Source organism: Clarias gariepinus, chromosome 17 (assembly GCF_024256425.1).
Source record: "Clarias gariepinus isolate MV-2021 ecotype Netherlands chromosome 17, CGAR_prim_01v2, whole genome shotgun sequence".
Lineage (NCBI taxonomy): Eukaryota > Metazoa > Chordata > Actinopteri > Siluriformes > Clariidae > Clarias > Clarias gariepinus.
Window position 1 is genome coordinate 26,209,118 of NC_071116.1, and position 26,141 is coordinate 26,235,258.

The 26,141-nt window shown below is 36.7% G+C and overlaps 1 protein-coding gene and 19 non-coding genes across 20 annotated transcripts in view; 10 read left to right on the forward strand and 10 right to left on the reverse strand.

Annotated features, from left to right (window-relative positions):
• Positions 1–26,141, forward strand: part of LOC128505519 (eosinophil peroxidase-like) — a 137,101-nt gene that overhangs the window by 62,544 nt on the left and 48,416 nt on the right. The window lies entirely within an intron of this gene.
• On the reverse strand, positions 1,280–1,398 carry LOC128505809 (5S ribosomal RNA). Its single transcript, XR_008355643.1, has one exon. It is a non-coding gene; the product is annotated as a 5S ribosomal RNA (ribosomal RNA).
• Positions 2,123–2,241, forward strand: LOC128505810 (5S ribosomal RNA). The gene has a single exon (XR_008355644.1). It is a non-coding gene; the product is annotated as a 5S ribosomal RNA (ribosomal RNA).
• On the reverse strand, positions 3,968–4,086 carry LOC128505812 (5S ribosomal RNA). Its single transcript, XR_008355646.1, has one exon. It is a non-coding gene; the product is annotated as a 5S ribosomal RNA (ribosomal RNA).
• On the forward strand, positions 4,809–4,927 carry LOC128505789 (5S ribosomal RNA). Its single transcript, XR_008355624.1, has one exon. It is a non-coding gene; the product is annotated as a 5S ribosomal RNA (ribosomal RNA).
• Positions 6,673–6,791, reverse strand: LOC128505814 (5S ribosomal RNA). Its single transcript, XR_008355647.1, has one exon. It is a non-coding gene; the product is annotated as a 5S ribosomal RNA (ribosomal RNA).
• LOC128505815 (5S ribosomal RNA) lies at positions 7,523–7,641 on the forward strand. The gene has a single exon (XR_008355648.1). It is a non-coding gene; the product is annotated as a 5S ribosomal RNA (ribosomal RNA).
• LOC128505816 (5S ribosomal RNA) lies at positions 9,380–9,498 on the reverse strand. The gene has a single exon (XR_008355649.1). It is a non-coding gene; the product is annotated as a 5S ribosomal RNA (ribosomal RNA).
• LOC128505817 (5S ribosomal RNA) lies at positions 10,231–10,349 on the forward strand. The gene has a single exon (XR_008355650.1). It is a non-coding gene; the product is annotated as a 5S ribosomal RNA (ribosomal RNA).
• Positions 12,089–12,207, reverse strand: LOC128505818 (5S ribosomal RNA). Its single transcript, XR_008355651.1, has one exon. It is a non-coding gene; the product is annotated as a 5S ribosomal RNA (ribosomal RNA).
• Positions 12,930–13,048, forward strand: LOC128505819 (5S ribosomal RNA). The gene has a single exon (XR_008355652.1). It is a non-coding gene; the product is annotated as a 5S ribosomal RNA (ribosomal RNA).
• LOC128505792 (5S ribosomal RNA) lies at positions 14,784–14,902 on the reverse strand. The gene has a single exon (XR_008355627.1). It is a non-coding gene; the product is annotated as a 5S ribosomal RNA (ribosomal RNA).
• Positions 15,626–15,744, forward strand: LOC128505820 (5S ribosomal RNA). Its single transcript, XR_008355653.1, has one exon. It is a non-coding gene; the product is annotated as a 5S ribosomal RNA (ribosomal RNA).
• On the reverse strand, positions 17,476–17,594 carry LOC128505821 (5S ribosomal RNA). Its single transcript, XR_008355654.1, has one exon. It is a non-coding gene; the product is annotated as a 5S ribosomal RNA (ribosomal RNA).
• On the forward strand, positions 18,316–18,434 carry LOC128505822 (5S ribosomal RNA). Its single transcript, XR_008355655.1, has one exon. It is a non-coding gene; the product is annotated as a 5S ribosomal RNA (ribosomal RNA).
• Positions 20,165–20,283, reverse strand: LOC128505824 (5S ribosomal RNA). Its single transcript, XR_008355657.1, has one exon. It is a non-coding gene; the product is annotated as a 5S ribosomal RNA (ribosomal RNA).
• Positions 21,005–21,123, forward strand: LOC128505825 (5S ribosomal RNA). The gene has a single exon (XR_008355658.1). It is a non-coding gene; the product is annotated as a 5S ribosomal RNA (ribosomal RNA).
• On the reverse strand, positions 22,864–22,982 carry LOC128505826 (5S ribosomal RNA). Its single transcript, XR_008355659.1, has one exon. It is a non-coding gene; the product is annotated as a 5S ribosomal RNA (ribosomal RNA).
• On the forward strand, positions 23,704–23,822 carry LOC128505827 (5S ribosomal RNA). The gene has a single exon (XR_008355660.1). It is a non-coding gene; the product is annotated as a 5S ribosomal RNA (ribosomal RNA).
• LOC128505828 (5S ribosomal RNA) lies at positions 25,567–25,685 on the reverse strand. Its single transcript, XR_008355661.1, has one exon. It is a non-coding gene; the product is annotated as a 5S ribosomal RNA (ribosomal RNA).

Consider the following 26,141-nt stretch of genomic DNA (forward strand, 5'->3'; position numbering starts at 1 on the left):
AAGCTGCTTTGTGATGATGTAAATCGTTAAAAGCGCTATACAAATTGAATTGAATTGAACTTTACCCATTGTCCCACTTTACCACTATTCACCCTATAAGTTTATAGAGTTGTATTTTGTATCTGAACTGATTTTTAAAAATATTTCAGGTGGACTAGGACCCGATCTGGACCACTGTAGTTCCAACCCCAAAACATCTCTCTGTCAGGGAACTGTAGGCTTTTAGTACTTTTCTTTGCAAGGTGTACAGTGTACTCTTACAAAAATTGAAGGATCCCTAATTTAGAAGATATAACTATATAACTATAAGTCTAATAAAGTCACTTGCTGTTCCTTAGTCAACTTATTAAGACATTTTTGACTAAGTAACAAATGCCTAAATTTTAAATTGACTACATGATTACTTCTTTATTTTTTACTTTTTTGGTGTGTGAATTCTGTGTATTAGAATTATCTGTAATGATAATTAAACAGAACAATTAATGGACTGTATACATTGTGATGTTCATGTACATAGTTATACCACAGTTAATAAAACTGTTATGGTACACAACATACACCTAACTATTTGACCCTGTCAAAAAAGGACACCAAACTGTACCATTCTTTGGGGTGGAAAACTCAAACATGCACATTTTGTCCTAATTTTTTTCTTCACATAGTGTCAACTAATGTATCAATATAATAAAATAATTTAGGCACATATTAGGTAATAGAAGTAATTGAATTTGAGTTAATGTGCCCCAAAGACTAAGCAGATTGTTTGCACCACCTTTAAAGCAAAAATGAATGAATGAATGAATGAATGAATAATCAAATAAAATTCACATGCTCAGATCTAGAAATCATAAAAATCTATCTGAAGTGGGAAGGGATTAGATGTTTGTATAGTAAAATTAAGTTTATACCACATAGATCTGCTGCCCTCTGCTGGATATAGCAGAAAAAGCCATAATTGTTCACGTACCCATAAGAGCACAATTAAAGTAATGTCTTTAAATAACACAGTCCATCCAAGGGCCATGTTGAAGGGTCCAGCAGTGACAGCTTGGCAATACCAGGGCCTTAAATGTCTCACATGATAAAGTGTCCTCTACACAGGGTTGAAAAAGCTGCTGATCATTTCAGTCAGTCACCCTTAGGTTTAATTAACACTGATCATTCCTATAATCGTCATCTCTCATTTTCACGAAGGGATTTAAATAATGCTTTTATATGAACGCTAAAAAACGTGCGTGCAAAAAAAAAAAAAATCAGTAGAGCCTTCGTAGGTAAAAAAAGCTTACAGCACCTGGTATTCCCAGGCGGTCTCCCATCCAAGTACTAACCAGGCCCGACCCTGCTTAGCTTCCGAGATCAGACGAGATCGGGCGTTCTCAGGCTGGTATGGCCGTAAGCGAGAGACGAGCAGCGCTACAGCCTATTTATAGTTCACCAGGTCTTTATTCTCTGATTCACTAACCTATCGTTTTTAATGGCGGTAGCGCTGCAAAACATATTTTACAGTTTTATTGAAGGTAGCGTTTCCTGACATACTGGCAGCACTATGTGACATGTTTTTAACGTTATCAGAATATAATCCCTATCGCTTTAACTCCGCTATCACTTTCTGACGTGTGGAGTTAACGTCATAAACCAATCCGCTAATCGACTGCTAAATTAACCATGCAAACAAAGTATACAATAAAACACAAAACGGTTTAAAATAAACTTCTCAATACTAAACATGAATGGGTTTATGGGCGGGGCGCTGAAGCAGAGAAACGTGCCGTATTTTGCTCTGCGCATGCGCGGTAGGTGAGAACGATGGGACTCCCACTGTCAGTACTCTCCTCTAGGGTTTTTAAAAATTATTATGTCCTCAAAGTCTTGGAAAAAATGAAAGCAGCATATTAGAGAAAGATCTCCCATTTTTCTAACATTATCTGGTTATATTAACTAAGTCAGCCTGCCTAGTATCCGCTCAATTTACATCATTTTGTTACGCAGCAAGTCAAATTTTACATGATTTTATATGATGCAAACTTAAAAAAAAAAATCTAAATATGATGAAAAGCAAATTACGAAGTGAGTGAATAAGACCTGGTGAACTATAAATAGGCTGTAGTGCTGCTCGTCTCTCGCTTACGGCCATACCAGCCTGAGAACGCCCGATCTCGTCTGATCTCGGAAGCTAAGCAGGGTCGGGCCTGGTTAGTACTTGGATGGGAGACCGCCTGGGAATACCAGGTGCTGTAAGCTTTTTCACCTACAAAGGCTTTACTGCAACGTTTTACACACAGGTTTTTTCCCCACCAAATTATTACTATTAAAAACACATTATTGTGAGACACATCTTAAAAACTATTATTAAATAGCAAATAAAGCATCATAAAACTATTTTTTAATCACAAAATAGCCCTTAAATTATTAATGTTGTGCTTGTTTATGTGTTTCTTTCTCTGTTAATTCTTTTTGTGTATTTATTCCTCTGTATATTTATTTAGATTTATCTTTTTTTTTTTTTTTACATAAAAAACTACTTAAAAAAAGTGTGGGGGGGGGGGGGGGTATTTTTTAAATGTACTCAACTATTCTAAAATAAAATGGTTGTGACTAAATAAATGTTAATGTGATGTATCCATATAAAATATTTTTTTGTTTTGAGGCAAGTAGACTATTTTGCCCAAAAGATTATTTAATCTCTTTAAGTTTGCATCATATACAATTATATAGAATTTGACTTGCTGTGTAACAAAATGATGTAATTGGAACTGATACTGGGCAGTTTTTAGCTTTTATATTTAAATAATTAAATATGCGTTATTAGCATTATATAAATCCGGTATTGAAAGTGAGAGATAAAGACTAAAGGAATTAACAGCGTTACCTAAACCTACTGTAAGTCTGACACACTGCATGTCTAATTGTTTTTTTATCCCTGTGTAGAGGACACTTTATCATGCAAGACATTTTAAGCTCTTATATTTTAGGTTTGGATATAAGGATTAAAGTCTTTGCAGATTTGAAATAAGGTTCAAGTTCAGCCCTGCATTATTGGCTCTGGATTACAGAACAGAAGGTTGAGGGTTCAGGCCCTGGTACTGTACACTGCCACTGATGGACTCCTGAGCACGTCCCCTAAGCCTCTCTGACCGCAAAGCTGTTACGTGAAGAGATAAGATTTATTGTGCTCTAATGGGTATGTGACCAATATGGGCTTCTTCCACTACAATATCCAGCAGATGGCAGCTGGTGTGTGTAGTATAAACTGTGCAACACTGCAACTTTACTCCCTCAACAACACCAAGAAGTAAATCTTCGTCCTCGTATGGCTGCTTTCAGTGCACCAAACTGGTGAAAGTCAGATGGAGCGAGATTAGCACTATAGGGAGGATGCTTTAACACCGCAAAAAAAAGTTTTTGCAGACTGTCCATAGTGTGGGCAGAAGTGTGCAGACGTTTGTCATCAGCTGTGGATGTGGACGGGCATCCAGATGCTTTCTGATGGCTAACACTTCCATAAACTTTTCTATACATTTATACACACTTCTTTGTGACAAATCACTTTTTCCATACCACATACAAAGTTGGTAATGAATAATGGCACCAGGTACACCTTCTGACCAAGAAAAACTTTATTACAAAGGAGAAGCAAAGAAGGTCGGTCTCAAGGGTGCACTGCATAAATGACCATATGGTGTGCTGAATAAACTAACACTAATAAAATAAAATATAAATGAATATATATAGAGAGGAATAAATACACAAAAAAATGAATAGAGAAAGAAACACATAAACAAGGGCAACATGAATAATTTAAAGGTCATTATGTGATTAAAAAAGAGTTTTCTAATGATTTGTTTGCTTTTTATAATAATTGTTTTTCAGATGTGTCTCACCATAATGTGTTTTTGTAGTCATAATTTGGTAAAAGCAAAAAAATTGTGCGTGTAAAAAATTTCAGTAGAGCCTTCGTAGGTAAAAAAGCTTACAGCACCTGGTATTCCCAGGCGGTCTCCCATCCAAGTACTAACCAGGCCCGACCCTGCTTAGCTTCCGAGATCAGACGAGATCGGGCGTTCTCAGGCTGGTATGGCCGTAAGCGAGAGACAAGCAGCACTACAGCCTATTTATAGTCCATCAGGTCTTTATTCTCTGATTCACTCACCTATCGTTTTAATAGCGGTAGCGCTGCAAAACATATTTTACAGTTTTATTGAAGGTAGCGTTTCCTGACATACTGGCAGCACTATGTGACATGTTTTTAACGTTATCAGAATATAATCCCTATCGCTTTAACTCCGCTATCACTTTCTGACGTGTGGAGTTAACGTCATAAACCAATCCGCTAATCGACTGCTAAATTAACCATGCAAACAAAGTATACAATAAAACACAAAACGGTTTAAAAAAACTTCTCAATACTAAACATGAATGGGTTTATGCGCGGAGCGCTGAAGCAGAGAAACGTGCCGTATTTTGCTCTGCGCATGCGCGGTAGGTGAGAACGATGGGACTCCCACTGTCAGTACTCTCCTCTAGGGTTTTTAAAAATTATTATGTCCTCAAAGTCTTGGAAAAAATGAAAGCAGCATATTAGAGAAAGATCTCCCATTTTTCTAACATTATCTGGTTATATTAACTAAGTCAGCCTGCCTAGTATCCGCTCAATTTACATCATTTTGTTACACAGCAAGTCAAATTTTACATAATTTTATATGATGCAAACTTGGGAAAAAAAATCTAAATATGATAAAAAGCAAATTACGAAGTGAGTAAATAAGACCTGGTAACGTATATATAGGCTGTAGTGCTTCTCGTCTCTCGCTTACGGCCATACCAGCCTGAGAACGCCCGATCTCGTCTGATTTTGGAAGCTAAGCAGGGTCGGGCCTGGTTAGTACTTGGATGGGAGACCGCCTGGGAATACCAGGTGCTGTAAGCCTTTTTACCTACAGAGGCTTTACTGCAACGTTTTACACAAATTATTATTTTTTTCACCAAATTATTACTATAAAAACACATTATTGTGAGACACATCTTAAAAACTATTATTAAATAGCAAATAAAGCATCATAAAACTATTTTTTAATCACAAAATAGCCCTTAAATTATTAATGTTGTGCTTGTTTATGTGTTTCTTTCTCTGTTAATTCTTTTTGTGTATTTATTCCTCTATATATTTATTTAGATTTATCTTTTTTTTTTTTTACATAAAAAAACTGTACTTAAAAAAAGCGTGTGTGTGTGTGGGGGGGTCTTTTTTAAAATGTACTCATCTATTCTAAAATAAAATGGTTGTGACTAAATAAATGTTAATGTGATGTTTTCATATAAAATATATATATATATTTTTTGTTTTGAGGCAAGTAGACTATTTTGCCCAAAAGATTATTTAATCTCTTTAAGTTTGCATCATATACAATTATGTAGAATTTGACTTGCTGTGTAACAAAATGATGTAATTGGAGCTGATACTGGGCAGTTTTTAGCTTTTATATTTAAATAATTAAATATGCATTATTAGCATTATATAAATCCGGTCTTGAAAGTGAGAGATGAAGACTATAGGAATTAACAGCGTTACATAAACCTACTGTAAGTCTGACACACTGCATGTCTAATTGTTTTTTTTTTAACCCTGTGTAGAGGACACTTTATCATGCAAGACATTTTAAGCTCTCTTATACTTTAGGCTTGGATATAAGGACTAAAGTCTTTGCAGATTTGAAATAAGGTTCAAGTTCAGCCCTGCATTATTGGCTCTGGATTACAGAATAGAACGTTGAGGGTTTAGGCCCTGGTACTGTACACTGCCACTGATGGACTCCTGAGCACGTCCCCTAAGCCTCTCTGACCGCAAAGCTGTTATGTGAAGAGATAAGATTTATTGTGCTCTAATGGGTATGTGACCAATATGGGCTTCTTCCACTACAATATCCAGCAGATGGCAGCTGGTGTGTGTAGTATAAACTGTGCAACACTGCAACTTTACTCCCTCAACAACACCAAGAAGTAAATCTTCGTCCTCGTATGGCTGCTTTCAGTGCACCAAACTGGTGAAAGTCAGATGGAGCGAGATTAGCACTATAGGGAGGATGCTTTAACACCGCAAAAAAAAGTTTTTGCAGACTGTCCATAGTGTGGGCAGAAGTGTGCAGACGTTTGTCATCAGCTGTGGATGTGGACGGGCATCCAGATGCTTTCTGATGGCTAACACTTCCATAAACTTTTCTATACATTTATACACACTTCTTTGTGACAAATCACTTTTTCCATACCACATACAAAGTTGGTAATGAATAATGGCACCAGGTACACCTTCTGACCAAGAAAAACTTTATTACAAAGGAGAAGCAAAGAAGGTCGGTCTCAAGGGTGCACTGCATAAATGACCATATGGTGTGCTGAATAAACTAACACTAATAAAATAAAATATAAATGAATATATATAGAGAGGAATAAATACACAAAAAAATGAATAGAGAAAGAAACACATAAACAAGGGCAACATGAATAATTTAAAGGTCATTATGTGATTAAAAAAGAGTTTTCTAATGATTTGTTTGCTTTTTATAATAATTGTTTTTCAGATGTGTCTCACCATAATGTGTTTTTGTAGTCATAATTTGGTAAAAGCAAAAAAATTGTGCGTGTAAAAAATTTCAGTACAGCCTTCGTAGGTGAAAAAGCTTACAGCACCTGGTATTCCCAGGCGGTCTCCCATCCAAGTACTAACCAGGCCCGACCCTGCTTAGCTTCCGAGATCAGACGAGATCGGGCGTTCTCAGGCTGGTATGGCCGTAAGCGAGAGACGAGCAGCACTACAGCCTATTTATAGTCCATCAGGTCTTTATTCTCTGATTCACTCACCTATCGTTTTAATGGCGGTAGCGCTGCAAAACATATTTTACAGTTTTATTGAAGGTAGCGTTTCCTGACATACTGGCAGCACTATCTGACATGTTTTTAACGTTATCAGAATATAATCCCTATCGCTTTAACTCCGCTATCACTTTCTGACGTGTGGAGTTAACGTCATAAACCAATTCGCTAATCGACTGCTAAATTAACCATGCAAACAAAGTATACAATAAAACACAAAACGGTTTAAATAAACTTCTCAATACTAAACATGAATGGGTTTATGGGCGGGGCGCTGAAGCAGAGAAACGTGCCGTATTTTGCTCTGCGCATGCGCGGTAGGTGAGAACGATGGGACTCCCACTGTCAGTACTCTCCTCTAGGGTTTTTAAAAATTATTATGTCCTCAAAGTCTTGGAAAAAATGAAAGCAGCATATTAGAGAAAGATCTCCCATTTTTCTAACATTATCTGGTTATATTAACTAAGTCAGCCTGCCTAGTATCCGCTCAATTTACATCATTTTGTTACACAGCAAGTCAAATTTTACATGATTTTATATGATGCAAACTTTAAAAAAAAAATCTAAATATGATGAAAAGCAAATTACGAAGTGAGTGAATCAGAGAATAAAGACCTGGTGAACTATAAATAGGCTGTAGTGCTGCTCGTCTCTCGCTTACGGCCATACCAGCCTGAGAACGCCCGATCTCGTCTGATCTCGGAAGCTAAGCAGGGTCGGGCCTGGTTAGTACTTGGATGGGAGACCGCCTGGGAATACCAGGTGCTGTAAGCTTTTTCACCTACAAAGGCTTTACTGCAACGTTTTACACAAATTATTATTTTTTTCACCAAATTATTACTATTAAAAACACATTATTGTGAGACACATCTTAAAAACTATTATTAAATAGCAAATAAAGCATCATAAAACTATTTTTTAATCACAAAATAGCCCTTAAATTATTAATGTTGTGCTTGTTTATGTGTTTCTTTCTCTGTTAAATTTTTTTGTGTATTTATTCCTCTATATATTTATTTAGATTTATCTTTTTTTTTTTTTACATAAATAAACTGTACTTAAAAAAAGCGTGGGGGGGTGTCTTTTTAAAAATGTACTCATCTATTCTAAAATAAAATGGTTGTGACTAAATAAATGTTAATGTGATGTTTTCATATAAAATATATATATATTTTTTGTTTTGAGGCAAGTAGACTATTTTGCCCAAAAGATTATTTAATCTCTTTAAGTTTGCATCATATACAATTATGTAGAATTTGACTTGCTGTGTAACAAAATGATGTAATTGGAGCTGATACTGGGCAGTTTTTAGCTTTTATATTTAAATAATTAAATATGCATTATTAGCATTATATAAATCCGGTCTTGAAAGTGAGAGATGAAGACTATAGGAATTAACAGCGTTACATAAACCTACTGTAAGTCTGACACACTGCATGTCTAATTGTTTTTTTTTTAACCCTGTGTAGAGGACACTTTATCATGCAAGACATTTTAAGCTCTCTTATACTTTAGGCTTGGATATAAGGACTAAAGTCTTTGCAGATTTGAAATAAGGTTCAAGTTCAGCCCTGCATTATTGGCTCTGGATTACAGAATAGAACGTTGAGGGTTTAGGCCCTGGTACTGTAAACTGCCACTGATGGACTCCTGAGCACGTCCCCTAAGCCTCTCTGACCGCAAAGCTGTTATGTGAAGAGATAAGATTTATTGTGCTCTAATGGGTATGTGACCAATATGGGCTTCTTCCACTACAATATCCAGCAGATGGCAGCAGGTGTGTGTGTGGTATAAACTGTGCAACACTGCAACTTTACTCCCTCAACAACACCAAGAAGTGAATCTTCGTCCTCGTATGGCTGCTTTCAGTGCACCAAACTGGTGAAAGTCAGATGGAGCGAGATTAGCACTATAGGGAGGATGCTTTAACACCGCAAAAAAAAGTTTTTGCAGACTGTCCATAGTGTGGGCAGAAGTGTGCAGACGTTTGTCATCAGCTGTGGATGTGGACGGGCATCCAGATGCTTTCTGATGGCTAACACTTCCATAAACTTTTCTATACATTTATACACACTTCTTTGTGACAAATCACTTTTTCCATACCACATACAAAGTTGGTAATGAATAATGGCACCAGGTACACCTTCTGACCAAGAAAAACTTTATTACAAAGGAGAAGCAAAGAAGGTCGGTCTCAAGGGTGCACTGCATAAATGACCATATGGTGTGCTGAATAAACTAACACTAATAAAATAAAATATAAATGAATATATATAGAGAGGAATAAATACACAAAAAAATGAATAGAGAAAGAAACACATAAACAAGGGCAACATGAATAATTTAAAGGTCATTATGTGATTAAAAAAGAGTTTTCTAATGATTTGTTTGCTTTTTATAATAATTGTTTTTCAGATGTGTCTCACCATAATGTGTTTTTGTAGTCATAATTTGGTAAAAGCAAAAAAATTGTGCGTGTAAAAAATTTCAGTAGAGCCTTCGTAGGTGAAAAAGCTTACAGCACCTGGTATTCCCAGGCGGTCTCCCATCCAAGTACTAACCAGGCCCGACCCTGCTTAGCTTCCGAGATCAGACGAGATCGGGCGTTCTCAGGCTGGTATGGCCGTAAGCGAGAGACGAGCACCACTACAGCCTATTTATAGTCCATCAGGTCTTTATTCTCTGATTCACTCACCTATCGTTTTAATAGCGGTAGCGCTGCAAAACATATTTTACAGTTTTATTGAAGGTAGCGTTTCCTGACATACTGGCAGCACTATGTGACATGTTTTTAACGTTATCAGAATATAATCCCTATCGCTTTAACTCCGCTATCACTTTCTGACGTGTGGAGTTAACGTCATAAACCAATCCGCTAATCGACTGCTAAATTAACCATGCAAACAAAGTATACAATAAAACACAAAACGGTTTAAAATAAACTTCTCAATACTAAACATGAATGGGTTTATGGGCGGGGCGCTGAAGCAGAGAAACGTGCCGTATTTTGCTCTGCGCATGCGCGGTAGGTGAGAACGATGGGACTCCCACTGTCAGTACTCTCCTCTAGGGTTTTTAAAAATTATTATGTCCTCAAAGTCTTGGAAAAAATGAAAGCAGCATATTAGAGAAAGATCTCCCATTTTTCTAACATTATCTGGTTATATTAACTAAGTCAGCCTGCCTAGTATCCGCTCAATTTACATCATTTTGTTACACAGCAAGTCAAATTTTACATGATTTTATATGATGCAAACTTTAAAAAAAAAATCTAAATATGATGAAAAGCAAATTACGAAGTGAGTGAATCAGAGAATAAAGACCTGGTGAACTATAAATAGGCTGTAGTGCTGCTCGTCTCTCGCTTACGGCCATACCAGCCTGAGAACGCCCGATCTCGTCTGATCTCGGAAGCTAAGCAGGGTCGGGCCTGGTTAGTACTTGGATGGGAGACCGCCTGGGAATACCAGGTGCTGTAAGCTTTTTCACCTACAAAGGCTTTACTGCAACGTTTTACACAAATTATTATTTTTTTCCCCACCAAATTATTACTATAAAAACACATTATTGTGAGACACATCTGAAAAACTATTAAAATAGCAAATAAAGCATGATAAAACTATTTTTTAATCACAGAATAGCCCTTAAGTTATTAATGTTGCGCTTGTTTATGTGTTTCTTTCTCTGTTAATTTTATTGTGTATTTATTTCTCTATATATTTATTTAGATTTATCTTTTTTTTTTACATAAATAAACTGTACTTAAAAAAAGTGTGTGTGTGTGTGGGGGGGTCTTTTTTAAAATGTACTCAACTATTCTAAAATAAAATGGTTGTGACTAAATAAATGTTATGTTGTGATGTTTTCGTATAATTTTTTTTTGTTTGTTTTGAGGCAAGTAGACTATTTTGCCCAAAAGATTATTTAATCTCTTTAAGTTTGCATCATATACAATTATATAGAATTTGACTTGCTGTGTAACAAAATGATGTAATTGGAACTGATACTGGGCAGTTTTTAGCTTTTATATTTAAATAATTAAATATGCGTTATTAGCATTATATAAATCCGGTCTTGAAAGTGAGAGATGAAGACTATAGGAATTAACAGCGTTACATAAACCTACTGTAAGTCTGACACACTGCATGTCTAATTGTTTTTTTTTTAACCCTGTGTAGAGGACACTTTATCATGCAAGACATTTTAAGCTCTCTTATACTTTAGGCTTGGATATAAGGACTAAAGTCTTTGCAGATTTGAAATAAGGTTTAAGTTCAGCCCTGCATTATTGGCTCTGGATTACAGAACAGAAGGTTGAGGGTTTAGGCCCTGGTACTGTACACTGCCACTGATGGACTCCTGAGCACGTCCCCTAAGCCTCTCTGACCGCAAAGCTGTTATGTGAAGAGATAAGATTTATTGTGCTCTAATGGGTATGTGACCAATATGGGCTTCTTCCACTACAATATCCAGCAGATGGCAGCAGGTGTGTGTGTGGTATAAACTGTGCAACACTGCAACTTTACTCCCTCAACAACACCAAGAAGTGAATCTTCGTCCTCGTATGGCTGCTTTCAGTGCACCAAACTGGTGAAAGTCAGATGGAGCGAGATTAGCACTATAGGGAGGATGCTTTAACACCGCAAAAAAAAGTTTTTGCAGACTGTCCATAGTGTGGGCAGAAGTGTGCAGACGTTTGTCATCAGCTGTGGATGTGGACGGGCATCCAGATGCTTTCTGATGGCTAACACTTCCATAAACTTTTCTATACATTTATACACACTTCTTTGTGACAAATCACTTTTTCCATACCACATACAAAGTTGGTAATGAATAATGGCACCAGGTACACCTTCTGACCAAGAAAAACTTTATTACAAAGGAGAAGCAAAGAAGGTCGGTCTCAAGGGTGCACTGCATAAATGACCATATGGTGTGCTGAATAAACTAACACTAATAAAATAAAATATAAATGAATATATATAGAGAGGAATAAATACACAAAAAAATGAATAGAGAAAGAAACACATAAACAAGGGCAACATGAATAATTTAAAGGTCATTATGTGATTAAAAAAGAGTTTTCTAATGATTTGTTTGCTTTTTATAATAATTGTTTTTCAGATGTGTCTCACCATAATGTGTTTTTGTAGTCATAATTTGGTAAAAGCAAAAAAATTGTGCGTGTAAAAAATTTCAGTAGAGCCTTTGTAGGTGAAAAAGCTTACAGCACCTGGTATTCCCAGGCGGTCTCCCATCCAAGTACTAACCAGGCCCGACCCTGCTTAGCTTCCGAGATCAGACGAGATCGGGCGTTCTCAGGCTGGTATGGCCGTAAGCGAGAGACGAGCACCACTACAGCCTATTTATAGTCCATCAGGTCTTTATTCTCTGATTCACTCACCTATCGTTTTAATAGCGGTAGCGCTGCAAATCATATAATACAGTTTTATTGAAGGTAGCGTTTCCTGACATACTGGCAGCACTATGTGACATGTTTTTAACGTTATCAGAATATAATCCCTATCGCTTTAACTCCGCTATCACTTTCTGACGTGTGGAGTTAACGTCATAAACCAATTCGCTAATCGACTGCTAAATTAACCATGCAAACAAAGTATACAATAAAACACAAAACGGTTTAAATAAACTTCTCAATACTAAACATGAATGGGTTTATGGGCGGGGCGCTGAAGCAGAGAAACGTGCCGTATTTTGCTCTGCGCATGCGCGGTAGGTGAGAACGATGGGACTCCCACTGTCAGTACTCTCCTCTAGGGTTTTTAAAAATTATTATGTCCTCAAAGTCTTGGAAAAAATGAAAGCAGCATATTAGAGAAAGATCTCCCATTTTTCTAACATTATCTGGTTATATTAACTAAGTCAGCCTGCCTAGTATCCGCTCAATTTACATCATTTTGTTACACAGCAAGTCAAATTTTACATAATTTTATATGATGCAAACTTGGGAAAAAAAATCTAAATATGATAAAAAGCAAATTACGAAGTGAGTAAATAAGACCTGGTGAACTATAAATAGGCTGTAGCGCTGCTCGTCTCTCGCTTACGGCCATACCAGCCTGAGAACGCCCGATCTCGTCTGATCTCGGAAGCTAAGCAGGGTCGGGCCTGGTTAGTACTTGGATGGGAGACCGCCTGGGAATACCAGGTGCTGTAAGCTTTTTCACCTACAAAGGCTTTACTGCAACGTTTTACACAAATTATTATTTTTTTCACCAAATTATTACTATAAAAACACATTATTGTGAGACACATCTTAAAAACTATTATTAAATAGCAAATAAAGCATCATAAAACTATTTTTTAATCACAAAATAGCCCTTAAATTATTAATGTTGTGCTTGTTTATGTGTTTCTTTCTCTGTTAATTCTTTTTGTGTATTTATTCCTCTGTATATTTATTTAGATTTATCTTTTTTTTTTTTTTTAAATAAAAAACTACTTAAAAAAAGTGTGGGTGGAGAGGGGGGTATTTTTTAAATGTACTCAACTATTCTAAAATAAAATGGTTGTGACTAAATAAATGTTAATGTGATGTATCCATATAAAATATTTTTTTGTTTTGAGGCAAGTAGACTATTTTGCCCAAAAGATTATTTAATCTCTTTAAGTTTGCATCATATACAATTATGTAGAATTTGACTTGCTGTGTAACAAAATGATGTAATTGGAGCTGATACTGGGCAGTTTTTAGCTTTTATATTTAAATAATTAAATATGCATTATTAGCATTATATAAATCCGGTCTTGAAAGTGAGAGATGAAGACTATAGGAATTAACAGCGTTACCTAAACCTACTGTAAGTCTGACACACTGCATGTCTAATTGTTTTTTTTTAACCCTGTGTAGAGGACACTTTATCATGCAAGACATTTTAAGCTCTCTTATACTTTAGGCTTGGATATAAGGACTAAAGTCTTTGCAGATTTGAAATAAGGTTCAAGTTCAGCCCTGCATTATTGGCTCTGGATTACAGAACAGAAGGTTGAGGGTTCAGGCCCTGGTACTGTACACTGCCACTGATGGACTCCTGAGCACGTCCCCTAAGCCTCTCTGACCGCAAAGCTGTTACGTGAAGAGATAAGATTTATTGTGCTCTAATGGGTATGTGACCAATATGGGCTTCCACTACAATATCCAGCAGATGGCAGCTGGTGTGTGTGTGGTATAAACTGTGCAAACACTGCAACTTTACTTCCTTAACAACACCAAGAAATGAATCTTTGTCCTCGTATGGCTGCTTTCAGTGCACCAAACTGGTGAAAGTCAGATGGAGCGAGATTAGCACTATATGCTAATGCTGATGCTTTAACACCTCAAAAAAAGTTTTTGCAGACTGTCCATAATGTGGGCAGAAGTGTGCAGACGTTTGTCATCAGCTGTGGATGCGGTCGGGCATCCAGATGCTTTCTGATAGCTAACACTTCCATAAACTTCTCTGTGCATTTATACACACTTCTTTGTGACAAATCACTTTTTCCATACCACATACAAAGTTGGTAAAGAATAATGGCACCAGGTACACCTTCTGACCAAGAAAAACTTTATTACAAAGGAGAAGCAAAGAAGGTCGGTCTCAAGGGTGCACTGCATAAATGACCATATGGTGTGCTGAATAAACTAACACTAATAAAATAAAATATAAATGAATATATATAGAGAGGAATAAATACACAAAAAAATGAATAGAGAAAGAAACACATAAACAAGGGCAACATGAATAATTTAAAGGTCATTATGTGATTAAAAAAGAGTTTTCTAATGATTTGTTTGCTTTTTATAATAATTGTTTTTCAGATGTGTCTCACCATAATGTGTTTTTGTAGTCATAATTTGGTAAAAGCAAAAAAATTGTGCGTGTAAAAAATTGCAGTAGAGCCTTCGTAGGTGAAAAAGCCTACAGCACCTGGTATTCCCAGGCGGTCTCCCATCCAAGTACTAACCAGGCCCGACCCTGCTTAGCTTCCAAAATCAGACGAGATCGGGCGTTCTCAGGCTGGTATGGCCGTAAGCGAGAGACGAGCACCACTACAGCCTATTTATAGTCCATCAGGTCTTTATTCTCTGATTCACTCACCTATCGTTTTAATAGCGGTAGCGCTGCAAATCATATAATACAGTTTTATTGAAGGTAGCGTTTCCTGACATACTGGCAGCACTATGTGACATGTTTTTAACGTTATCAGAATATAATCCCTATCGCTTTAACTCCGCTATCACTTTCTGACGTGTGGAGTTAACGTCATAAACCAATCCGCTAATCGACTGCTAAATTAACCATGCAAACAAAGTATACAATAAAACACAAAACGGTTTAAAATAAACTTCTCAATACTAAACATGAATGGGTTTATGGGCGGGGCGCTGAAGCAGAGAAACGTGCCGTATTTTGCTCTGCGCATGCGCGGTAGGTGAGAACGATGGGACTTCCACTGTCAGTACTCTCCTCTAGGGTTTTTAAAAATTATTATGTCCTCAAAGTCTTGGAAAAAATGAAAGCAGCATATTAGAGAAAGATCTCCCATTTTTCTAACATTATCTGGTTATATTAACTAAGTCAGCCTGCCTAGTATCCGCTCAATTTACATCATTTTGTTACACAGCAAGTCAAATTTTACATAATTTTATATGATGCAAACTTGGGAAAAAAAATCTAAATATGATAAAAAGCAAATTACGAAGTGAGTAAATAAGACCTGGTGAACTATAAATAGGCTGTAGCGCTGCTCGTCTCTCGCTTACGGCCATACCAGCCTGAGAACGCCCGATCTCGTCTGATCTCGGAAGCTAAGCAGGGTCGGGCCTGGTTAGTACTTGGATGGGAGACCGCCTGGGAATACCAGGTGCTGTAAGCTTTTTCACCTACAAAGGCTTTACTGCAACGTTTTACACAAATTATTATTTTTTCCACCAAATTATTACTATTAAAAACACATTATGGTGAGACACATCTTAAAAACTATTATTAAATAGCAAATAAAGCATCATAAAACTATTTTTTAATCACAAAATAGCCCTTAAATTATTAATGTTGTGCTTGTTTATGTGTTTCTTTCTCTGTTAATTCTTTTTGTGTATTTATTCCTCTGTATATTTATTTAGATTTATCTTTTTTTTTTTTTTACATAAAAAAACTGTACTTAAAAAAAGCGTGGGGGGGGGGTGTCTTTTTAAAAATGTACTCAACTATTCTAAAATAAAATGGTTGTGACTAAATAAATGTTAATGTGATGTATCCATATAAAATATTTTTTTGTTTTGAGGCAAGTAGACTATTTTGCCCAAAAGATTATTTAATCTCTTTAAGTTTGCATCATATACAATTATGTAGAATTTGACTTGCTGTGTAACAAAATGATGTAATTGGAGCTGATACTGGGCAGTTTTTAGCTTTTATATTTAAATAATTACATATGCATTATTAGCATTATATAAATCCGGTCTTGAAAGTGAGAGATGAAGACTATAGGAATTAACAGCGTTACCTAAACCTACTGTAAGTCTGACACACTGCATGTCTAATTGTTTTTTTTTAACCCTGTGTAGAGGACACTTTATCATGCAAGACATTTTAAGCTCTCTTATACTTTAGGCTTGGATATAAGGACTAAAGTCTTTGCAGATTTGAAATAAGGTTCAAGTTCAGCCCTGCATTATTGGCTCTGGATTACAGAATAGAACGTTGAGGGTTTAGGCCCTGGTACTGTACACTGCCACTGATGGACTCCTGAGCACGTCCCCTTAGCCTCTCTGGCCGCAAAGCTGTTACGTGAAGAAATAAGATTTATTGTGCTCTAATAGGTATGTGACCAATACGGGCTTCTTCCACTACAATATCCAGCAGATGGCAGCTGGTGTGTGTGGTATAAACTGTGCAACACTGCAACTTTACTTCCTTAACAACACCAAGAAGTGAATCTTCGTCCTCGTATGGCTGCTTTCAGTGCACCAAACTGGTGAAAGTCAGATGGAGCGAGATTAGCACTATAGGGAGGATGCTTTAACACCTCAAAAAAAGTTTTTGCAGACTGTCCATAATGTGGGCAGAAGTGTGCAGACGTTTGTCATCAGCTGTGGATGCGGTCGGGCATCCAGATGCTTTCTGATAGCTAACACTTCCATAAACTTCTCTGTGCATTTATACACACTTCTTTGTGACAAATCACTTTTTCCATACCACATACAAAGTTGGTAAAGAATAATGGCACCAGGTACACCTTCTGACCAAGAAAAACTTTATTACAAAGGAGAAGCAAAGAAGGTCGGTCTCAAGGGTGCACTGCATAAATGACCATATGGTGTGCTGAATAAACTAACACTAATAAAATAAAATATAAATGAATATATATAGAGAGGAATAAATACACAAAAAAATGAATAGAGAAAGAAACACATAAACAAGGGCAACATGAATAATTTAAAGGTCATTATGTGATTAAAAAAGAGTTTTCTAATGATTTGTTTGCTTTTTATAATAATTGTTTTTCAGATGTGTCTCACCATAATGTGTTTTTGTAGTCATAATTTGGTAAAAGCAAAAAAATTGTGCGTGTAAAAAATTTCAGTAGAGCCTTCGTAGGTGAAAAAGCTTACAGCACCTGGTATTCCCAGGCGGTCTCCCATCCAAGTACTAACCAGGCCCGACCCTGCTTAGCTTCCGAGATCAGACGAGATCGGGCGTTCTCAGGCTGGTATGGCCGTAAGCGAGAGACAAGCAGCACTACAGCCTATTTATAGTCCATCAGGTCTTTATTCTCTGATTCACTCACCTATCGTTTTAATAGCGGTAGCGCTGCAAAACATATTTTACAGTTTTATTGAAGGTAGCGTTTCCTGACATACTGGCAGCACTATGTGACATGTTTTTAACGTTATCAGAATATAATCCCTATCGCTTTAACTCCGCTATCACTTTCTGACGTGTGGAGTTAACGTCATAAACCAATCCGCTAATCGACTGCTAAATTAACCATGCAAACAAAGTATACAATAAAACACAAAACGGTTTAAATAAACTTCTCAATACTAAACATGAATGGGTTTATGCGCGGGGCGCTGAAGCAGAGAAACGTGACGTATTTTGCTCTGCGCATGCGCGGTAGGTGAGAACGATGGGACTCCCACTGTCAGTACTCTCCTCTAGGGTTTTTAAAAATTATTATGTCCTCAAAGTCTTGGAAAAAATGAAAGCAGCATATTAGAGAAAGATCTCCCATTTTTCTAACATTATCTGGTTATATTAACTAAGTCAGCCTGCCTAGTATCCGCTCAATTTACATCATTTTGTTACACAGCAAGTCAAATTTTACATGATTTTATATGATGCAAACTTAAAAAAAAAATCTAAATATGATGAAAAGCAAATTACGAAGTGAGTGAATAAGACCTGGTGAACTATAAATAGGCTGTAGCGCTGCTCGTCTCTCGCTTACGGCCATACCAGCCTGAGAACGCCCGATCTCGTCTGATCTCGGAAGCTAAGCAGGGTCGGGCCTGGTTAGTACTTGGATGGGAGACCGCCTGGGAATACCAGGTGCTGTAAGCTTTTTCACCTACAAAGGCTTTACTGCAACGTTTTACACAAATTATTATTTTTTTCACCAAATTATTACTATAAAAACACATTATTGTGAGACACATCTGAAAAACTATTATTAAATAGCAAATAAAGCATCATAAAACTATTTTTTAATCACAAAATAGCCCTTAAATTATTAATGTTGTGCTTGTTTATGTGTTTCTTTCTCTGTTAATTCTTTTTGTGTATTTATTCCTCTGTATATTTATTTAGATTTATCTTTTTTTTTTTTTTACATAAATAAACTGTACTTAAAAAAAGCGTGGGGGGGGGGTGTCTTTTTAAAAATGTACTCAACTATTCTAAAATAAAATGGTTGTGACTAAATAAATGTTAATGTGATGTATCCATATAAAATATTTTTTTGTTTTGAGGCAAGTAGACTATTTTGCCCAAAAGATTATTTAATCTCTTTAAGTTTGCATCATATACAATTATGTAGAATTTGACTTGCTGTGACACAAAATGATGTAATTGGAGCTGATACTGGGCAGTTTTTAGCTTTTATATTTAAATAATTACATATGCATTATTAGCATTATATAAATCCGGTCTTGAAAGTGCGAGATGAAGACTATAGGAATTAACAGTGTTACCTAAACCTACTGTAAGTCTGACACACTGCATGTCTAATTGTTTTTTTTTAACCCTGTGTAGAGGACACTTTATCATGCAAGACATTTTAAGCTCTCTTATACTTTAGGCTTGGATATAAGGACTAAAGTCTTTGCAGATTTGAAATAAGGTTCAAGTTCAGCCCTGCATTATTGGCTCTGGATTACAGAATAGAACGTTGAGGGTTCAGGCCCTGGTACTGTACACTGCCACTGATGGACTCCTGAGCACGTCCCCTTAGCCTCTCTGGCCGCAAAGCTGTTACGTGAAGAAATAAGATTTATTGTGCTCTAATAGGTATGTGACCAATACGGGCTTCTTCCACTACAATATCCAGCAGATGGCAGCTGGTGTGTGTGGTATAAACTGTGCAACACTGCAACTTTACTTCCTTAACAACACCAAGAAGTGAATCTTCGTCCTCGTATGGCTGCTTTCAGTGCACCAAACTGGTGAAAGTCAGATGGAGCGAGATTAGCACTATAGGGAGGATGCTTTAACACCTCAAAAAAAGTTTTTGCAGACTGTCCATAATGTGGGCAGAAGTGTGCAGACGTTTGTCATCAGCTGTGGATGCGGTCGGGCATCCAGATGCTTTCTGATAGCTAACACTTCCATAAACTTCTCTGTGCATTTATACACACTTCTTTGTGACAAATCACTTTTTCCATACCACATACAAAGTTGGTAAAGAATAATGGCACCAGGTACACCTTCTGACCAAGAAAAACTTTATTACAAAGGAGAAGCAAAGAAGGTCGGTCTCAAGGGTGCACTGCATAAATGACCATATGGTGTGCTGAATAAACTAACACTAATAAAATAAAATATAAATGAATATATATAGAGAGGAATAAATACACAAAAAAATGAATAGAGAAAGAAACACATAAACAAGGGCAACATGAATAATTTAAAGGTCATTATGTGATTAAAAAAGAGTTTTCTAATGATTTGTTTGCTTTTTATAATAATTGTTTTTCAGATGTGTCTCACCATAATGTGTTTTTGTAGTCATAATTTGGTAAAAGCAAAAAAATTGTGCGTGTAAAAAATTTCAGTAGAGCCTTCGTAGGTGAAAAAGCTTACAGCACCTGGTATTCCCAGGCGGTCTCCCATCCAAGTACTAACCAGGCCCGACCCTGCTTAGCTTCCGAGATCAGACGAGATCGGGCGTTCTCAGGCTGGTATGGCCGTAAGCGAGAGACAAGCAGCACTACAGCCTATTTATAGTCCATCAGGTCTTTATTCTCTGATTCACTCACCTATCGTTTTAATAGCGGTAGCGCTGCAAATCATATAATACAGTTTTATTGAAGGTAGCGTTTCCTGACATACTGGCAGCACTATCTGACATGTTTTTAACGTTATCAGAATATAATCCCTATCGCTTTAACTCCGCTATCACTTTCTGACGTGTGAAGTTAACGTCATACACCAATCCGCTAATCGACTGCTAAATTAACCATACAAACAAAGTATACAATAAAACACAAAACGGTTTAAAAAAACTTCTCAATACTAAACATGAATGGGTTTATGCGCGGAGCGCTGAAGCAGAGAAACGTGCCGTATTTTGCTCTGCGCATGCGCGGTAGGTGAGAACGATGGGACTCCCACTGTCAGTACTCTCCTCTAGGGTTTTTAAAAATTATTATGTCCTCAAAGTCTTGGAAAAAATGAAAGCAGCATATTAGAGAAAGATCTCCCATTTTTCTAACATTATCTGGTTATATTAACTAAGTCAGCCTGCCTAGTATCCGCTCAATTTACATCATTTTGTTACACAGCAAGTCAAATTTTACATGATTTTATATGATGCAAACTTAAAAAAAAAATCTAAATATGATAAAAAGCAAATTACGAAGTGAGTAAATAAGACCTGGTGAACTATAAATAGGCTGTAGCGCTGCTCGTCTCTCGCTTACGGCCATACCAGCCTGAGAACGCCCGATCTCGTCTGATCTCGGAAGCTAAGCAGGGTCGGGCCTGGTTAGTACTTGGATGGGAGACCGCCTGGGAATACCAGGTGCTGTAAGCTTTTTCACCTACAAAGGCTTTACTGCAACGTTTTACACAAATTATTATTTTTTTCACCAAATTATTACTATTAAAAACACATTATTGTGAGACACATCTTAAAAACTATTATTAAATAGCAAATAAAGCATCATAAAACTATTTTTTAATCACAAAATAGCCCTTAAATTATTAATGTTGTGCTTGTTTATGTGTTTCTTTCTCTGTTAATTCTTTTTGTGTATTTATTCCTCTGTATATTTATTTAGATTTATCTTTTTTTTTTTTTTACATAAAAAACTACTTAAAAAAAGCGTGGGGGGGTGTCTTTTTAAAAATGTACTCATCTATTCTAAAATAAAATGGTTGTGACTAAATAAATGTTAATGTGATGTTTTCATATAAAATATATATATATTTTTTGTTTTGAAGCAAGTAGACTATTTTGCCCAAAAGATTATTTAATCTCTTTAAGTTTGCATCATATACAATTATGTAGAATTTGACTTGCTGTGTAACAAAATGATGTAATTGGAGCTGATACTGGGCAGTTTTTAGCTTTTATATTTAAATAATTAAATATGCATTATTAGCATTATATAAATCCGGTCTTGAAAGTGAGAGATGAAGACTATAGGAATTAACAGCGTTACATAAACCTACTGTAAGTCTGACACACTGCATGTCTAATTGTTTTTTTTTAACCCTGTGTAGAGGACACTTTATCATGCAAGACATTTTAAGCTCTCTTATACTTTAGGCTTGGATATAAGGACTAAAGTCTTTGCAGATTTGAAATAAGGTTCAAGTTCAGCCCTGCATTATTGGCTCTGGATTACAGAACAGAAGGTTGAGGGTTCAGGCCCTGGTACTGTACACTGCCACTGATGGACTCCTGAGCACGTCCCCTAAGCCTCTCTGGCCGCAAAGCTGTTACGTGAAGAAATAAGATTTATTGTGCTCTAATAGGTATGTGACCAATACGGGCTTCTTCCACTACAATATCCAGCAGATGGCAGCTGGTGTGTGTGGTATAAACTGTGCAACACTGCAACTTTACTTCCTTAACAACACCAAGAAGTGAATCTTCGTCCTCGTATGGCTGCTTTCAGTGCACCAAACTGGTGAAAGTCAGATGGAGCGAGATTAGCACTATAGGGAGGATGCTTTAACACCTCAAAAAAAGTTTTTGCAGACTGTCCATAATGTGGGCAGAAGTGTGCAGACGTTTGTCATCAGCTGTGGATGCGGTCGGGCATCCAGATGCTTTCTGATAGCTAACACTTCCATAAACTTCTCTGTGCATTTATACACACTTCTTTGTGACAAATCACTTTTTCCATACCACATACAAAGTTGGTAAAGAATAATGGCACCAGGTACACCTTCTGACCAAGAAAAACTTTATTACAAAGGAAAACCAAAGAAGCAAAGAAGGTCGGTCTCAAGGGTGCACTGCATAAATGACCATATGGTGTGCTGAATAAACTAACACTAATAAAATAAAATATAAATGAATATATATAGAGAGGAATAAATACACAAAAAAATGAATAGAGAAAGAAACACATAAACAAGGGCAACATGAATAATTTAAAGGTCATTATGTGATTAAAAAAGAGTTTTCTAATGATTTGTTTGCTTTTTATAATAATTGTTTTTCAGATGTGTCTCACCATAATGTGTTTTTGTAGTCATAATTTGGTAAAAGCAAAAAAATTGTGCGTGTAAAAAATTTCAGTAGAGCCTTCGTAGGTGAAAAAGCTTACAGCACCTGGTATTCCCAGGCGGTCTCCCATCCAAGTACTAACCAGGCCCGACCCTGCTTAGCTTCCGAGATCAGACGAGATCGGGCGTTCTCAGGCTGGTATGGCCGTAAGCGAGAGACAAGCAGCACTACAGCCTATTTATAGTCCATCAGGTCTTTATTCTCTGATTCACTCACCTATCGTTTTAATAGCGGTAGCGCTGCAAATCATATAATACAGTTTTATTGAAGGTAGCGTTTCCTGACATACTGGCAGCACTATGTGACATGTTTTTAACGTTATCAGAATATAATCCCTATCGCTTTAACTCCGCTATCACTTTCTGACGTGTGGAGTTAACGTCATAAACCAATTCGCTAATCGACTGCTAAATTAACCATGCAAACAAAGTATACAATAAAACACAAAACGGTTTAAATAAACTTCTCAATACTAAACATGAATGGGTTTATGGGCGGGGCGCTGAAGCAGAGAAACGTGCCGTATTTTGCTCTGCGCATGCGCGGTAGGTGAGAACGATGGGACTCCCACTGTCAGTACTCTCCTCTAGGGTTTTTAAAAATTATTATGTCCTCAAAGTCTTGGAAAAAATGAAAGCAGCATATTAGAGAAAGATCTCCCATTTTTCTAACATTATCTGGTTATATTAACTAAGTCAGCCTGCCTAGTATCCGCTCAATTTACATCATTTTGTTACACAGCAAGTCAAATTTTACATGATTTTATATGATGCAAACTTAAAAAAAAAATCTAAATATGATGAAAAGCAAATTACGAAGTGAGTGAATAAGACCTGGTGAACTATAAATAGGCTGTAGCGCTGCTCGTCTCTCGCTTACGGCCATACCAGCCTGAGAACGCCCGATCTCGTCTGATCTCGGAAGCTAAGCAGGGTCGGGCCTGGTTAGTACTTGGATGGGAGACCGCCTGGGAATACCAGGTGCTGTAAGCTTTTTCACCTACAAAGGCTTTACTGCAACGTTTTACACAAATTATTATTTTTTTCACCAAATTATTACTATAAAAACACATTATGGTGAGACACATCTGAAAAACTATTATTAAACAGCAAATAAAGCATCATAAAATAATTTTTTAATCACAAAATAGCCCTTAAATTATTAATGTTGTGCTTGTTTATGTGTTTCTTTCTCTGTTAATTCTTTTTGTGTATTTATTCCTCTGTATATTTATTTAGATTTATCTTTTTTTTTTTTTTTACATAAAAAACTACTTAAAAAAAGTGTGCGTGGAGAGGGGGGTATTTTTTAAATGTACTCAACTATTCTAAAATAAAATGGTTGTGACTAAATAAATGTTAATGTGATGTATCCATATAAAATATTTATATTTTTTTTGTTTTGAGGCAAGTAGACTATTTTGCCCAAAAGATTATTTAATCTCTTTAAGTTTGCATCATATACAATTATGTAGAATTTGACTTGCTGTGTAACAAAATGATGTAATTGGAGCTGATACTGGGCAGTTTTTAGCTTTTATATTTAAATAATTAAATATGCATTATTAGCATTATATAAATCCGGTCTTGAAAGTGAGAGATGAAGACTATAGGAATTAACAGCGTTACATAAACCTACTGTAAGTCTGACACACTGCATGTCTAATTGTTTTTTTTAACCCTGTGTAGAGGACACTTTATCATGCAAGACATTTTAAGCTCTCTTATACTTTAGGCTTGGATATAAGGACTAAAGTCTTTGCAGATTTGAAATAAGGTTCAAGTTCAGCCCTGCATTATTGGCTCTGGATTACAGAACAGAAGGTTGAGGGTTCAGGCCCTGGTACTGTACACTGCCACTGATGGACTCCTGAGCACGTCCCCTAAGCCTCTCTGACCGCAAAGCTGTTACGTGAAGAAATAAGATTTATTGTGCTCTAATAGGTATGTGACCAATACGGGCTTCTTCCACTACAATATCCAGCAGATGGCAGCTGGTGTGTGTGGTATAAACTGTGCAACACTGCAACTTTACTCCCTCAACAACACCAAGAAGTGAATCTTCGTCCTCGTATGGCTGCTTTCAGTGCACCAAACTGGTGAAAGTCAGATGGAGCGAGATTAGCACTATAGGGAGGATGCTTTAACACCTCAAAAAAAGTTTTTGCAGACTGTCCATAATGTGGGCAGAAGTGTGCAGACGTTTGTCATCAGCTGTGGATGCGGTCGGGCATCCAGATGCTTTCTGATAGCTAACACTTCCATAAACTTCTCTGTGCATTTATACACACTTCTTTGTGACAAATCACTTTTTCCATACCACATACAAAGTTGGTAAAGAATAATGGCACCAGGTACACCTTCTGACCAAGAAAAACTTTATTACAAAGGAAAACCAAAGAAGCAAAGAAGGTCGGTCTCAAGGGTGCACTGCATAAATGACCATATGGTGTGCTGAATAAACTAACACTAATAAAATAAAATATAAATGAATATATATAGAGAGGAATAAATACACAAAAAAATGAATAGAGAAAGAAACACATAAACAAGGGCAACATGAATAATTTAAAGGTCATTATGTGATTAAAAAAGAGTTTTCTAATGATTTGTTTGCTTTTTATAATAATTGTTTTTCAGATGTGTCTCACCATAATGTGTTTTTGTAGTCATAATTTGGTAAAAGCAAAAAAATTGTGCGTGTAAAAAATTTCAGTAGAGCCTTCGTAGGTGAAAAAGCTTACAGCACCTGGTATTCCCAGGCGGTCTCCCATCCAAGTACTAACCAGGCCCGACCCTGCTTAGCTTCCGAGATCAGACGAGATCGGGCGTTCTCAGGCTGGTATGGCCGTAAGCGAGAGACAAGCAGCACTACAGCCTATTTATAGTCCATCAGGTCTTTATTCTCTGATTCACTCACCTATCGTTTTAATAGCGGTAGCGCTGCAAATCATATAATACAGTTTTATTGAAGGTAGCGTTTCCTGACATACTGGCAGCACTATGTGACATGTTTTTAACGTTATCAGAATATAATCCCTATCGCTTTAACTCCGCTATCACTTTCTGACGTGTGGAGTTAACGTCATAAACCAATTCGCTAATCGACTGCTAAATTAACCATGCAAACAAAGTATACAATAAAACACAAAACGGTTTAAAAAAACTTCTCAATACTAAACATGAATGGGTTTATGCGCGGGGCGCTGAAGCAGAGAAACGTGACGTATTTTGCTCTGCGCATGCGCGGTAGGTGAGAACGATGGGACTCCCACTGTCAGTACTCTCCTCTAGGGTTTTTAAAAATTATTA